This window comes from Bos indicus x Bos taurus, chromosome 28 (assembly GCF_003369695.1).
Source record: "Bos indicus x Bos taurus breed Angus x Brahman F1 hybrid chromosome 28, Bos_hybrid_MaternalHap_v2.0, whole genome shotgun sequence".
Taxonomy (NCBI): Eukaryota; Metazoa; Chordata; class Mammalia; order Artiodactyla; family Bovidae; genus Bos; species Bos indicus x Bos taurus.
The window spans coordinates 26260854-26276005 of record NC_040103.1 but is presented as its reverse complement, the minus strand read 5'-3'; the positions used below and the strand labels follow the sequence as shown (position 1 = coordinate 26276005).

General features: G+C 44.5%; 1 protein-coding gene across 2 annotated transcripts in view; it reads right to left on the bottom strand.

The window, feature by feature from the left end:
- The window catches only part of LOC113885246 (core histone macro-H2A.2), a 53017-nt gene extending 39259 nt beyond the window's left edge, over positions 1–13758 (bottom strand). The window contains exon 1 of one of the 2 annotated variants that reach the window (XM_027530387.1): positions 13405–13758. The gene's annotated coding sequence lies outside the window, so the exon portion shown is untranslated. The remainder of the gene's footprint in view (positions 1–13404) is intronic. The other variant, XM_027530386.1, reaches the window with a different exon arrangement.
- Between the last annotated feature and the right edge of the window lie 1394 nt (positions 13759–15152).

The window sequence follows — 15152 nt, the reverse complement described above, 5'->3', positions numbered from 1 at the left end:
TGAGCCTCTGATCACAACATTTTCATCAACGGATCAATACACAGCCTTGTCTGATGTATGTTTCTGTTCAAAGACACCTTATGTAATATGAATTGTTGATTCACTAACACTGAACTCACGGCCAGCATCAATAACTCTTGCTTGAACAGAGCTTATCTAACACACATATTTTCTACATAAGGCACATCTCAGCCTCCATGCCCTTAGGAACACTAGACATCACTTGAAGACTACGCTTGGGGGTCATTTTGAACAGTGAGGTTACTAACAGAAAGCACAAAACTGAAAAACATGGCACTAAATAGACCACGATGAAGACTCACGTATAAGGCGGAAGATGAAACAAGAAGGCAGAGTGTGGCCTTCCCCTTCTCAGCTGGGAAGGTGTGCAGTGGATGGGTCAGCTTTTCCTGCTCTGTGCATGTCTTTGAATGACTGCGAAAGTGCCACAAGTATTGATTTTTGGCTTACCAATAAATTTCAGTGAGTGGGCAAGTTAGCATATATGGAATCCATGAACAATGAGGGTTGACTGTACTTATCTTTGCTCTTGTTGACAGAAGAGAAATTTGCCTTGGGAGTTCGCTGGTGGCCTAGTGGTTAGGACTCCCGGCTTTCACTGAGATTGACTAGTGCTCTCATGCTCAGTCGTGTCTGACTCTTTGTGATCCTACGGGCTGTTGCCCACCAAGCTCCTTTGTCCATGGGATTTTCCAGGCAAGAATACTGGAGTGGGTTGCCATTTCCTCCTCCAGGGGATCGTCCCGACCCAGGGATCGAACCTGCGTCCCCTGCATTGCAGATGGATTCTTTACTGCTGAGCCCTTGGGGAAGCCTTCACTGTAGGGGGTTTGGGTTTGATCCCTGGTTGGGGCATCACCCAGCTTCTAGGTCACACGGTTGTTTGCAGGGGGCACTTTTTCCCCAGAGACATTGTTCCTGGAGCCCTCTGCCCTGGGCTCCAGGGTGGAGTGGTCATCCTGGGGCTGTCTTCCCAGCTCATCCTGGATGCCATGACTTCCTCCTTATTGGCGTTCTCCCTTGTTTTCCTTTTACCTGCCTCATGTTGCTCTTCAGGGACAGTGCTGAGAGGTAAACTTTTTCTTACACAAATGAAATTGTCCTTATTGAATGATCTTTGGATTATTATTTGGTGCAGTTTCTAGCATCAAAGTCATTTTGCTTCAATGTTTTGAAGCCATTGAGCCATCATTTTTGGCATTCAGTTTTACAGAGAAGTTTGGTAGACCCCAATCCCCCAAGCTTTTAAATTTTCTCTGCATGTTCTAAAACTTTACAAGGATGTGTCTAGGTGTCAGCACTTGATGATAAGCCTGTTCAATCTTAAAATTTTTCAGAACTCCTGGAATTTTTTCCTGTTATGTATTTGATTATTTCCCCCATCTCTTTTATTTCTCCCACTTCTCCCTTTACCTGTCTCTTAATCAGATGTCTGTAAACCAGGACTTGGATCTCCCAGATTGCTCCCCCAAGTCTCAACCTTTTCCTTCTGATTCTCAGGCTTTTAAATTTCTCTCCTCACTCCTTTTCTTCCCATGCAGGATCTTAGTTCCCTCTAGGGAATTGAACCCATGTCCCCTGCAGGAAGTGTGGAGTCCTAACCACTGGGCTGCTAGTCCCCATCTTTTTAATTTTAGTAATCATATTGCTAATTTCTGAGCATTCTTTTTTGTTCTTTGATTGTTCCTTTTTCATAGCATCTTGTTTTTGTTTTTTTTTTATGAATGCACCATGTCTTCCAATCTCCCTGAAACTACCTGGGGTGTGTTTACATCATCTTCTTTCTCTAAATTATTTAATAATTTAGACTCAGTTCAGTTCAGTCGCTCAGTTCTGTCCGATTCTTTGCAACCCTATAGACTGTGCACGTCAGGCTTTCCTGTACATCACCAACTCCTGGAGTTTACCCAAACTCATGTCCATTGAGTCGGTGATGCCATCCAACCATCTCATCCTCTGTCGTCCCCTTCTCCTGCCTTCAATCTTTCCCAGCATCACGGTCTTTTCAAACGGGTCAGCTCTTCGCATCAGGTGGCCAAAGTATTGAAGCTTCAGCTTCAGCATCAGTCCTTCCAAGAATATTCAGGACTGATCTCCTTTATGACGGACTGGTTGGATCTCCTTGCAGTCCAAGGGACTCTCAAGAGTCTTCTCCAACATCACAGTTCAAAAGCATCAATTCTTCGGCGCTCAGCCTTCTTCACAGTCCAACTCTCACATCCATACATGACCACTGGAAAAACCATAGCCTTGACTAGATGGACTTTGTTGGCAAAGTAATGTCTCTACTTTTTAATATGCTGTCTAGGTTGGTCATAACTTTCCTTCCAAGGAGTAAGCATCTTTTAATTTCATGGCTGCAATCACCATCTGCAGTGATTTTGGAGCCCCCGAAATAAAGTCTGACACTGTTTCCATGTTTCCCCATCTATTTGCTATGAAGTGATGGGGCTGGATGCCATGATCTTCGTTTTCTGAATGTTGAGCTTTAAGCCAACTTTTTCACTCTCCTCTTTCACTTTCATCAAGAGACTCTTTAGTTCTTCTTCACTTTCTACCATAAGGGTGGTGTCATCTGAGGTTTTCGACTCAGTCGTCCCATTTATTTCATCTTTCTTTTTCATGTTGGCTTTCCTACCATGTCTGGTGATCTTTGGGCATGCATTCATATTTAAGAATGAAAGACATGGTTGCTTACTACAGGCAGACAGAAAAGCTTTCCACAGCTATTGTTTGGCAGGCACTGTTCCTGTTTGGGACCTCAGGGTACATGCATGGGGCATGCCAACTAGCAGGCATCATCTTAGGATGCCTGGTTAGGAACTGAGAGCCCTCTAATGCCAGAATGAGAGTTTTACTTGGTGGAGCCATACCCATCCTCCAGATTCTAGATCTGCTCTGCAGTTTTTCAGTTTCTTTAGAGAAGAAACCTCAGATCATCAGTTTGGAGGATAAATGCCAGGTTGACAGAAGCCCTACTCGGAGTAGGGGAGGGAGAGAGACACATTCACCTAGCTGTTCTGGAGACAGACCTTCAATGACTTTCCATTTTCCATCCTGCCCAACTTCAGGGCAGCTCCCTCCTCCTTTTATTCTTAGCTGTGGCTCTTTCTGTGATGCCATCTACATTTCTATGTGCTTTCAGTCACAGAAAAAAATTTGCTGAAATCTCCCTCCCATTTGCGGATGACCATCACCAGCCCCCACTGCTTGGTTGCGAAGGGCTTATTTTCTTTGTACATCTTTTACCATTATTTTTGTGGGCTCCAGAGGAAAAGCTCATGTGCTCTAGGAAAGCTCAGGTGCTCAGAGTCCATCACTTAGGACTGGAAATCAAAAGTGTCATTTTAATTTAACATCTTAACAAACATCACTTGGGAATTAGCCTAGATATGAGTATACCAGTAAAGAGAAAAAGCTCAAGAGTTTTGTGATTAAGAATGGCATATTGAAAAATTCAGATTTACTTTCATCACCAGGTGAGTCAGTGGAAACTAACTGGTCCTGAGACAACTGAGGAATATAAAATTTCTTATCAAGACATTGTAGGAGACTCAGACTTCCCTAGCAGTCCAGTGGTTAAGACTTTATTTTCTGTCGCAAGGAGCTTGGGTTTGATCCCTGGTCAGGGAGCTCAGATCCCACATGCCTCTCGGCCAAAACCTCAAAACATAAAACAGAAGCAATACTGTAATAACTTCAGCGTGCTAAGTCACTTCAGTCACATTCGACTGTTTTGACCCCATGGATTGTAGTCCACCAGGCTCCTCTGTCCATGGGATGCTCCAGGCAAAAATACTGGAGTGGGTTGCCATGCCCTCCTCTAGGGGATCTTCCCAACCCAGGGATTGAATCCGTGTCTCTTATGTCTCCCACACAGGAAGGCAGGTTCTTTATCAGTAGGGCCACCTGGGAAGGCCAGTAAATTCAGTAAAGATTTTAAAAACTGTCCACATCAAAAAGAAAGATTGTATAAGACTCACTAGTAGAATTAGATTCAGTGTGTCTGTATTTGCATAATTGTAGCATATGGAATTCCTATAAACAATATTTAAAACTATACTGTAATCCCAGATGGGAGGAGTGGAAGGAAAGAAAACATCCTAAGCAAGCATTTGCCCTTATTGAATGAATTGCTCTTGGTGAGAAACAGTAAACTTTACTTAATACACTGACTACCTTCATGAAAAGATAAAATAATCTGGTTTCTTTAGAACAATGTGTGTGCTGTGTGCTTATTCACTCAGTTGTGTCCGACTCTTTGCAACTCTCTGTCCATGAGGATTCTCCAGGCAAGAATACTGGAGTGGGTTGCCATGCCCTCCTTCAGGGGATCTTCCCAACCCAGGGATCGAATTCAGGTCTCCCGCACTGCAGGGGGATTCTTTACCAGCTGAGCTCCCAGGGAAGCTCTTTTTAGACCAGTATCTTTCTTTAATTTAAATAAGTTCTTTCTCAAGCATAAATAGCTGATCGAGAGTAAACTAAGTTTCATGCCCCAACTTCTTGAAGTTTTTATTATATACAAGCTGATGAGGAACAAGACAAAGTAGCCAACTGGCAAGATGGCCTGTTAGCAGCCGCCAGCAATTCTGATTTAAATGACCACTTTTTCTGCCTCTGAGCTTCAGCAAACCGTCTTTTAAAAAAAGACAGCACTCTGCATTTGAGATTGGCAGCAATGATTACAGGCCAGTGTGTCACAGGTGTAGTTTGATTGGGCTGATGAGCCACCTTGACGAAGGATCTAGACTATCAAGATAGTTTATTTTAAATACTCTTTTGAGGTCATTCCCTTCAGAAGTATATAAATCAAAATGCTTTTATACATACATTATTTTAAATCTAGAACTAAGAGGTCTTCTCTCTTTTGAATGATAGAAATAAATTTTAAAACAAACTTCTGTAACGTTTATAATCATGAAATTCATAGTGTCATCCCCTAATGGATTCGTTTTAAAATTGCTGAAATTTATTCAATTTATTCATCTTCAGTTCCCATGATATTTCCCTAATCTGTCGTACTGTGCTTCAGAATATTTTCTATTGTAAATATTTATGAAAAAACAAAGCAGATCCTGCAATAAGCATCTTTACTTTGTCATTTCAAAACTATCCTTTGGGAGAATAAAATGTGATGAAATAAAATTAGGTAGGACATAAGGGAATTCAATGTAAATACATTAACTGTATGTAGAAATATGTTTTTAAAGGGTAGGAAAAAAAAATTCCAGTCTCATACCTGATAAAATTCTAACATATTTCAGTGTGTTACCATAAGTACTGTATTAAAATAATAGTAGTTTATTAGTATTATTTTGTAGCTGTAAAAACCATTTTCAGTAGAGCTAGCTAAATCACTTGCTCTATTACACTTCCATTTATGAACTCCAAGGGCAAATCATTATTGCACAAGTAATACTTTCCAAACCATTTTCTTCCAAGGCCACCTCTAAGTGAATGAGAAGAGTCAATAATTTTATCGTCATATATGTTAAAGCGCATTAACAATTTATAATGTAAAGAGCTATATCAAATGCAATTTCATCAGGATGACACGGATCAAATTAACTAAATTAACCAACCACGAACGTTAGAACCAAGCATTAACCCAATTTATTTAAATTATACTATCGGATTACAAATCAGTCCTGTTTCAAAAAGCATTTCAAGTCATGTCCTGGAATAATCTGGCGGGAAAATCAACTGCCAGCACATTCTTTCTAATTCAGAGGCAGAAGATATGCGGCTGTCTGAGACATTTTAGAAGGGATGGAGAGCAGAGCGTGGGATGGAGCCGATGTGGAGTGGACTTAGGTTATCTGCTGCTACTGTAGTACACGGTGACTTTTTTTTTTAAGATTTTTTTTCTGATGTGGACCATTTTTAAAGTAAAAATCTGTTACAACATTGTTTCTGGTTTTTTGGTCATGAGGCATGTGGGATCCTAGCTCCTTAACCAGGGATGGAACCTGTACCCCCTGCATTGGAAGGCAAAGTTTTAACCACTGGACCACCAGGAAGCCCCGAGTCTTATACAATCTCTGGATAAGAAATTTTATATTCCTCAATTATCTCTGGTGACTCTTAAAACATTTTGTCTTCATTGAACCAGAGTTAAGGATTTTTTTCTTTCCTTTCTTCTTTGTTATTAGCCTTCTGTTTCTTTCTAACATAAATACATTTGGCCACCTATGGTATTAATTAGATGAGAAATGAGTATACATGAATGAATAAAAATACTTTGAATTCTCTTTGATTCTGAGTTAGTAACACATCCCAGAAGAAAATGAACCAGTTTGCCTTCCTGAATCTATTTATTCACAGAAAACATAATAAAAGAAAACCCTTCACTGGGTCCAGCCTGGTTTTGTCTTTTTGCTCTTTTGAGAATTAACAAATCAGAACAGTGGGCATGCTACTCTGTTTCCTTAAAATCGAGTAGTTTCAGATTAACAGAGAGGTGTTTTGTTATTACAGTGACCTGTCCTTGCAGGGGACTAGCTTTGAACCCAGATGAGCTGCTCAGTGGGAGGGAAGGGGATGTAGCCTCCTTTGGTGGTGGGTAAGTGGACCAGTCCGTCAGTGAGTGGGCTGCAGCCCCTTGTGCTGCCTGACCCACCAGGGGCTTCCAGAGACATCCAATGCTGCTGGGCCACTGAGGATACAGGTGGCGCCACTTGCGGGCTCTCACGGCTACAACAGACTGCATGCTGAGCAGAGGCAGCTGTCCTGGAGCCCCTCCTCCTCCACCCCTCCCCCTGCCTGCCTCTCCCCACCTTGTGTTCCTTACGGTCAGTCCTCAGGCAGTGGTTACCTTGTGGGCAACAGTGGCTGGGGGACTGTTGCTTCGGTTCTATGTTGGTGACAGGCAGTGTTGCTCCCTGGTTAAAGTGGTGAGTGTCCCCCATAGTCTGGGGCCCTGGCAGGTTGTATCATCTGCAACAGTAAGGAGATTGCCAGCCATACGGTGCCATTCCATCTGCGGGCGGAACAAGCTAGACCTCAGTGTGCATTATGGCGGGGCTATGGAAGGATTCCAGGTCTGCATCGACCAGCTGTGGCCCTCGGGCAAATCAGTTGATTTTTCAGAACCTCTCTTTCACTCAAACGAAAAATCTTTCAGAATATATATAACACACAGAAAGAGGGGGAGTTATGCAGATTGAAATGGGGAAGGCCTGGGAAGCTTGGCGGCTTGGTCCCCACTCTTTATTGTCTTGGGCCTCCAAGGAACTCTGGGCCTGTGGTACTCCACTGGAGAACCATGGTGCTAGCGGACCTCTGAGGTCCTTTCTGACCTAAAAGTTGCTGCTACTCTAGGAAGATGCTTAAAATGTCACTTCTTCTGACCCCCCACCCCCATCTGTTACTTTATTCCTAGAAATGGAACAATCGGGTAGAATTAAATCATATGCTGGTGATCTTTCCTTTGAAGTCACTATTCCATCACCCATGATAGCCACAGAAAAGAAAACGCAGGCCTGAAAAACTTTACTGAGTTTTACGGCTCGTTTCTTTTCCACCCCAAGACAATGATCTATACTGTTTATTAAAGAATAGCCAGGGCTGAAAATCCAGTTTAGAAGCAGGGGCAGTGCTTGAGTGAATGACTACCTTACTGAAATTCTGGAAGACGGTTGATTTGGAAGTTTAGCGCTCTGGTGGGGAACCCAGTGAATTATCGTCTGATCTAAAAGTTTATGTGGTATGAGCTACTGGAACTTACCTCTAGTCTACCACCACTATTTACTGTTATGCTTTTGTTGAACAGTGAAGACAGCAAAAATACAAGTTAACACAGTTCTGTGTATGAACCATTACTGAGGCCAGACCAGTGAACACAGGGCCTGGGTTTTCCCAGAAAGTTTTATTTCATTCTATTAGATTTTTATCCTGTTGTCATGGAAATAACCACATTTAGGCATCGAAACTGTATCATCAGGACTACTTCTCATACCCAGAAATGACCTTCAAATCTTTGGTCAGACCACGTGTTGCAATTTTGACCTAAACTATACTATTGCTGTACTTAATTCTTGTGGCATCACAGAATCAGCTGAAATAAACATCCCTGTACGGGGCTGGTGGTCCTATGCCTGTTTCCATACACGTTCTGTCAAAGCATGGGAATTTTGACTTGAAATACTTACTCCATTCCAAGTCGAAATTGGCAATGCCAGTCAGATAAATCGGGCAAAGTATGATGGATGGTGAGATGGATAAATGAACAGTAAGGGCTTCAGAGAAACCACCAAATTTATCTTATTTAATACTTCATGACAAAGACAGTTTAAAGTACAGTGTGATGTGGTTCAATCTGATGCTCTTTATCTTTTATTGACACAGTCAGGTAAAATAGTGACATAAAGAAGAGTTTTAACAGAAAATTTGCATAGAATAACGTTAAAAAACTTTACAAAGAACATAATCTGAGAATCAGTGGAGTGCTGGTACCGCCTGTTCTCTCCGCGCACACAGGAGGATGTGGTTGGTGGAGTGAGACTGCCTGCGTGGGAGTCCTAAGTCCACCACCCACCAGTTGCGCCGTGACCTTGGGCACATTTTAGCCTCTCTTTTCTGCAAGATGGGTATAACAACAGTACCTGTCTTTAGGGCTGTTGTAAGAATGAAACTCACCGATTCATATAAAATGCTTGAACAGTTACCTGGCAGGCAGGAAGGCATTTAATAAACATGAGCTATTATGACTTATTTCCACAAAAGAAAGTTTTAGAGACTATTTTTATAGAATGCAGGCTAACATTTTAATTCAAAAGTGACTATTATAATAGTACAGTGCTGGATGTGTGTATAACATGAGGCTTAAAACTCAGCGATGTCTTTCTGCTTCTCTCATTGCTCTTAGGAGGCAATGCGAAGGGGTGGAAAGGAAACAGTCCTGGGAGAACACCAAGAGCCACATGCTCTGTGGGAATGCTCTTGTTTCCCTCAAGACCTGGCACCTTGGGCCCGTCTCGTTCTAATCTCATATTCCCATCTTCCATCTTCCTGGGAATTCACAAGCATCACAATGTTAGACCCATAAGATCTCACAACATCATAACCTAAGGCTGAAAAGGACCTGAGTGATTAGTCATTTAGACCCCCTCCCCAATTTTTGCCACAATAAAACGAGGGGTGGTGGTCACTGAACAACTTGTCCATGGCTACAGTCTGTGTGAGACCAGACCAAGTCCCCTCACCCCCACTTCTGGAACCCTGGTCTGGGGCTGTTTCTCATACCCTTTGTTGTATGTTTCATCCCCATTGGCACCTTGCATAGTATTTTGGGGTTCCTTTTGTAATATTTGGGGAGAGGGAATGGATCACCTTCTCAAACACTTTTCCCTCCAACCTACTTCCCAGTTCATATCTCATTGAGTATCCAGAGGAAAATCAATCCCCATCCTTGTTTCCACCACACTCCTTTCCATTTTTATCTATTTTTAAGTTGGTTTTTTTTTTTTTTGACATGGGCCATTTTTAAAAAGTCTTTATTGAATTTGTTACAATTTTGCTTCTGTTTTATTTTGTTTTTGTTTTTTTTTGCCCTGAGGCATGTGGGATGTTAGCTCCCAGACCAGGGATCGAACCCACACCCCCTGCATTGGAAGGCGAAGTCTTAACCACTGGACCACCAGGGAAGTGCCCCCTACATTCCTTTTCAAAATGCCATTTTCCAATACCACTGTTAGGACTCATGTCCTCATTTTTTCCTTCTACATCTAACTTAAGGTATGCCTAGAATCATAGTCTATGGGGTCGCACAGAGTCGGACACGACTGAAGTGACTTAGCAGCAGCAGAATCATAGCGATGAAAGCAACTGTGACCTGTTCATTTAGTTCACTCCCCAGCCTGCACCTGGGCAGGCAGGACAGGCCAGGATTCAGCCTGTGAGGGAATGTACATCATCACGCAGAAGAAAGAGGAGGTGCCAGCTAGAGCCTGGCATCTACATTAGGCTTCCTTCTCCTGCCTGTTTCTTTTCCCTCTTTCTCTCCAATCCTGGTACATTCTCTGTGAAGCCTTGCCCAAGCCCTCCCTTCCAGCTTAGAATTCTTTTCTCCCTTTAAAAATTGTTGTAGCATTTAAATTATGGCTTTTATTACATATTATCAATCACTTTGAAATTAATTGTGTTTAGCTATCCAAGCAACATACAGATTAATCCAAGTTGTAAAATTTCAAATATTATAACAATGGTTACGGACAGGTATGATTAATATGACTAAACTCCTCCACAATCCCTTTAATTCTTGTCTCTCTTAGTGGGTGTCTTATTCTACACCTTTCCTATCCATTTATGTATGCATTTTTACTTATACAAATTCATGGTTTTATTTTGTTTTCATCAAAGTGGTACCATTCAATATATATTGTTTTACAATTTGCTTTTTTCATTAATAATAAGTCTCAATGACCTTTCTGTCTCAGTATATATAGGTATACTTCATTCTTTTTAACCATTTCCTAATTTCCAAGAAGATGTACAGAGTTTATTCAGCCATTCTCTACTGATGGCCATTAGGTTTCTTCAATTTCAAAATTACCAAACCTCTGCCATGGAAGGGAATAACATAATATGTGTACACGCCTGCCTGCTTCTCTACGATATATACTGAGAAATGGAATTGCTGGGTCATAGAATGTGCACATTATTAATTTTAACGCTGCCAAACTACCCTCCAAATAGGCTATATCAATTTACACACCTGTCAGCAGTATATAAAAGTACCCATTTTCCATTAGTTTGCCAATCTTAATCTCCTTTCCCCTTCTTTTACCTTCATATATATTTTATTTCCTAGGTTTGGGGGTGTAAGCGCTCTGAAAGCAGGGTCTAGGATCTCCTCATATTTGGAATCCTTCCCCCATCCAGTGGGGTTTAATAACCGGTACTTCACAAATGCTTGTTGAATGCTCTCTAACCATAAGTTTTCCGTTCACCTCTGGTTAATACACACTTCTCAAGAGCATTTACCAAGATAGCATCTAACTTTGAGAATGAAAAAAATTCTAAGAAAGTTGGTGGTTGTTTTTTTTTTTTTTTTTTTGCACATACCTCCTCCTTGAACAAGTTACAGATATCTTTCATTTTAAGTTGTCTAAGACAGGATTCTCTCCCGCCTTGCTGGCAGGAAGCAGTGAAAACAGACCTGGTTATCTCAGACAATAGCTAGCAGGGTGTCCCACACGCTGGGAAACAGGAGACCAAAGGCGCCTCAAAACCCCCGGGAACTAGACAAGACGGAATGGTGAGGGAGCAGGGTCACAGTCTTTGGAACATTCTGGATACAAGAAGGTAAATTCTTTTACAGGGTTTTGAAATAGAGGAAACCATTAATAATGTCCAAAGTATGGCAGTAAATGGATCTGGGTGAGGAGGAACTGTGACAGGGTAGGAAAAACCAGAGTGAGAACTGGGCTTATTTTTAAAGGAAACGTGGATACAGGAAATAAGGGTTTTAAAGGTGTGAATTACGTGATTCAAGAGAAACTTCCCTCCAAGCAGTGCCTATATTTATTTATATGATAATCTTGAGCTAAAGCAATTCTAAAAACCGACTAGTGAAGTTCAAAATCTTGGTGTTCTGAACATTAATTTGAAAATAAGAAGAATTTTACAAGGGGTAAGAGATAGCTTTCAGCTAAAGGTGAACTCATTGAGAATTACATGTAACTTGGTTTGCGTTTCACAAAGGAACTGCTCCTAAATAAGAAACAACATACAGGAAGACACATGTTCGCTCTTAATAGTGTTTCTTTTTCTCCCACCTAATGAACCGTTTCAATAGCAACTGCGCAGCCCAGCGAGGGTACAATTGCATTTCGACACAAAAACAAATGAAAAAAATGAGGAAGTCGTTTGCTGTGCTGGGCCGATTGGGGAATGGGCCCCTGAGGTCTCAGGGGGCTTAGACCTAGGCCAGGTTTTGAATTCCCCTGGGCTGGAGAAAGGCTAGAAAGGCTAATACTTTAGTTCATTAGCGCTGTTGGAAAACCCAAACTGCCTTTAGCCTACCATCAGGGCTTCGGGGCTGTGGTTGCCGATGCACCCCCTTAAAATACACAGGGACCCGCGCTGTGGTTTCTCAGCCTATCCTCGTCTCTTTCATCCCTTGCCCACCCTGGGGCCATTGCCAATAAACCCAGCAGTGACCAGGATTAATTCAAGTCCGCGGCGGCCGATTTCAGGCCAGGAATAATCAGGGTCTGGAAACGACTGGAACAGGAGGCGCGTTTGGGCCTTTAGAAGCTCAGTGCCCTGGCCGTGGTTGTGCGGAACAAAGAGGGCAGGAGCGGAGGGCGCCCCCAGGAGGAAAGGTGGGGAAGGACACCCGCGGGCGGAATTCTGGAGGCGGGCGAGGCTGGAACTGGGGTGCTCCTGGAGAGCGGGCTGGGCGCCCGGGGAGGCAGGGCTGGTCCCCGCCCCGCGCGCGATTCGCTCCGCATCTGGCGCCCGGCGCAGCCCTTTCCTGAGTCGTAGACACTTTACTTTTATTCCTTTTCACCCTAATTATTATTATTATTTTCCCGCGCAAAGCGGGAACCTGGGACTGCCCAAGCGAGCGGCAGAGGGGCCGCCATTTCCCGGGGAAAGCGCAGCGCGCGCGTCGGCACCGGGCGCCCCGGAAAGGAAACCGGAGGGGAGTGCCCGGCCCCGAACCCTCCTCCGCACCGGCCCGGGGCTCGCAGCCGCCCGCGGCGCCCCGCTCACCGCGCGGCAGCCCCAGACCCTAGCCCCCGGGGCCCGCGTCCCCGGCCTGACCTTCTCTGGCGCGGCCCGCCCCCGGACCCCGGTCTCTTCCCTCCACCCGGCGCCTCCGCGCCCCTTCCATTGTCAGCCCGGAGCACCCGGCGCCCGACCTGGGCACCCTCGGAGGCCCCCAGAGCGGCCTTGCCCGGGCTCTCTCGGCCCCTGCGCAGACCACCGCCCCCGGACTAGCCCTCCTCTGCAGCCGGGCGCCTCCCTTCTCCCCCTCTGCGCCCCCAACTCCGCATCCCCAGGAGCCCTCCGCTCCCTCGAGTCCAGCGTCGCCCGGGGCCGGCGGCTGGACCCCGCATCCCTTCTCCTCCCTCCCTCGTTGCCCAAGATGCCCCCGGTTCCTCGCCGGCCTCAGGAATTTTACCGCTTCTTTAGCAATCCCCCCCCCCCCCCTTTATTTCCCGAGAAGGCAAGTTGGGCAGCTTGATTTATTAATTTTTCTTTTTCTTTTTTTTTTGCGGGAAGGATCGGCTCTCCGGGGAGCGCCCGCAGGGGCTGGGCAGCGGGGAGGGGCAGGGGGTTTCTCCGGCCCCTGCACTGCCCCCGCGGCGCGTTTTGTTTCCAGACCCCGAAGCCCCCTGAACAATAATGCCACCGCCATGGCGGGCTCACCTGGTGCTGCGCCGCCTGCTCCGGGCGCCCGGTGCCCTCCGCGCGCCGCTTCCCGGGCGCAGGTTCGGCCGGCGCGGCGCCGGTGCCGGGCAGGACTCTTTGCCTTTCTTTGGGTTCTATCTGTGCGTGTCAATGGCGGCAAGCGGCAGTTCTCCGGGCCGCGGATAGTAGCGGGGGGAGGAGGAGGAGGGAGAAGGGATTGCTCCTTCTCCACATAACCACCTCTAGGAGGAGTCGCTCAGCCTCATCCCCCGCCAGCCCAGGCTCCGCGACGGGTCCGGGGCTTTCGGTGGGGCTTGATGAGCTATTGTCCTTCAGGAGCATTAATGATGAAACCGCGCGGCCTCCGCTTAGCTGGCGGATCCGCTGGATGCGCTGAAGGCTACTTGCTAAGATGAGGCTTCCCCCAGAGCTGGTGATTGAGGCGCTATGGTCTCGATCCAGAGTCTCCTGTTAGCGGGATCCACCTTTGGTGGAGGAAGGTGGCGTGGGCGTTCATCTGGTAGTCCTGGGGAAAGCCTTAGAAGGTGAAAGGGAAAAATGCCATTTTCCAATGTCTCGTGTCCTTAAAGAATAATAAAGAATAATAAATACATTAACGATTGTGTCCACCACTGGGACGATAGCGTTGGGTGGCCACAGCCACGAGAACTAAGACTTTATATCCATGTCTGCCTTTTAGCTTTTTATAAATTAAGATAGAATCCAGTGTTGCATATTCTTTGGAGTAGCAGATGTATGTTTTCATGGGTAAGACTGTGTGCATGGACATAATTTTTAGTTCAGTTGCTTTTACAGGGTGTTAATTTGTATTTTTGGTAGGTATTAAGACTAGCAGGAGGCTATTGTCTTAAAGACCAATTACTATTAGTTTCTGGGAAAAAAACATTTATGGGGGTGTGGTGGACAATATCAGGTGTGAAAATGGAATTTATTGTAGTTCTGTTCTACTGGAAGCCAGTTCTGTCCTTTGTATTATGTTAGCTAGGGCTCCATGGCTAGGGGGGTTGAGTCAAAGGAATTTGTTTATTTCAGTGGGAAAAGCTAACTTGCTATGGGCCATCCTTGTTTCCTCTGATCTCCCGCTCTTGGTAAGTCAAAGGACTGACAAAAGGAGAGGCAAATTTTTGATGTCTTCACAAAAGAGAAACCCACAGGAAAACACAGTTCTCCAACACTGGCCAAATGGATGCATTTCAAAGCCTCTTCCATTTGGTAATATTACGTGTATTTGATCCTATAAATGTATAAGTGTTTAGGCAATCTTTCAGTGTAAAAGCCTCCAATAGACTTAAGTGGGAAGACCCCAAATGTCCATTACCCTCTGGATTTATACTAATTAATCAGGGCTGTTGATGGAATTAGATAGCACATTAAACCAAATGTGCTTCAAAGGGTTTTTTGAGCATTGGTTTATTTCCCAAAAGATTATAATGTATCATAAAGGTATAAATAAACCTCTCTGTCTTTAACTCTCACATGGCTTCTCAAAGTCTCCTGGACCCAAATGGTCTCTGTTCTTTGGGACTTCCTTCCTTCACCTTCATACTCTCTTACACTCCCTGTGTATGACTTCACTGTTCTTTGTCTTTGAAGGTCACTTTCCAGGTCAGAAATCTAGTCAGGACAAAGTTCTCTTTTCCTAAGACATGTTTACAGAGTTTAAAAATGATCTCCTGGGGCATCTCATAATGGTTTTGATTTTCCCTTCCTACAGGAAGCCCCTACTGTATAGATTTCTGATGCCT